Genomic DNA, 994 nt, shown 5'->3' on the forward strand with positions numbered 1-994 from the left:
AATGGGTAATCAGTTCATTAACGTGAATGTTCTGGTCCATGAACTCTTTGTTTTGTTGGGTTTGAGCAGTTATAAAATTTTCCATAATTTTCTCAAGCCTCGGCTTTGGTGGCACAAGTTGCATAGGTTGATTTGGTCTTGGGGCTTGGTAACCTGGTTGTCTCGGAGGTGCAGTATTTTGGATAGGGTTATTATTCTTATAGGAGAAGTTCGGATGATTCCTCCATCCAGGGTTATAGGTATTCGAATATGGGTTCCCTTGGGCGTAGTTCACTTGCTCAGAGTTGGTTTCGTTTAAGAGATTGCATTCTGCAGATTGGTGTCCTTTGGTTCCACATATCTCACAATCCGGCGAAAATGCAATTGCAGTATTCGGGTTTATGCACATATGCTCAACCTTGAGGGCTAACGCGTCCATTTTAGCTTGCATCATGTTTATAGATCTTAACTCATGTACCCCTCCTTGGGCTTCCTTCTTCTCAATTGTCGCTCGTTCAACTCCCCATGATTGATGGTTTTGAGCCATATCTTCGATGAGGGCACTAGCTTCTGGATAAGGTTTGTTCATTAATGCGCCACCTGTCGCAGTGTTGATGGTCATCTTAGTATTATAGTGAAGTCCATTATAGAAGGTCTGAATGATTAACCAATTTTCTAAACCATGATGTGGGCATGCTCTTAACAACTCTTTATATCTCTTCCAAGCTTCGAACAACGATTCTCCATGGTTCTGGGTAAATCTGGCTATGTAGTTTCGAAGAACGGTGGTCTTACTTGGGGGAAAGTATCTGGCAAGGAATACTTTTCTAAGGTTTTCCCAAGTCGTTGTGGAATTGGGTGGAAGGGAATCTAACCATGATAGGACTTTATCTCTGAGGGAGAAAGGGAATAATCTTAAACGGATCGCCTCAGGAGAAGCTCCATTGGTTTTAAAAGTGTCTGCTAATTGGAGAAAGATTTTTAAATGTTGGTTTGGGTTCTCAGTAGCAAGACC

The 994-nt window shown here is 42.0% G+C and overlaps 1 non-coding gene across 1 annotated transcript; it reads left to right on the forward strand.

Moving 5' to 3' along the window:
* The first annotated feature begins 656 nt into the window (after positions 1 to 656).
* Positions 657 to 763, forward strand: LOC127078009 (small nucleolar RNA R71). Its single transcript, XR_007787762.1, has one exon. It is a non-coding gene; the product is annotated as a small nucleolar RNA R71 (small nucleolar RNA).
* Positions 764 to 994: the final 231 nt, after the last annotated feature.

Source organism: Lathyrus oleraceus, chromosome 4 (assembly GCF_024323335.1).
Source record: "Lathyrus oleraceus cultivar Zhongwan6 chromosome 4, CAAS_Psat_ZW6_1.0, whole genome shotgun sequence".
NCBI lineage: Eukaryota > Viridiplantae > Streptophyta > Magnoliopsida > Fabales > Fabaceae > Lathyrus > Lathyrus oleraceus.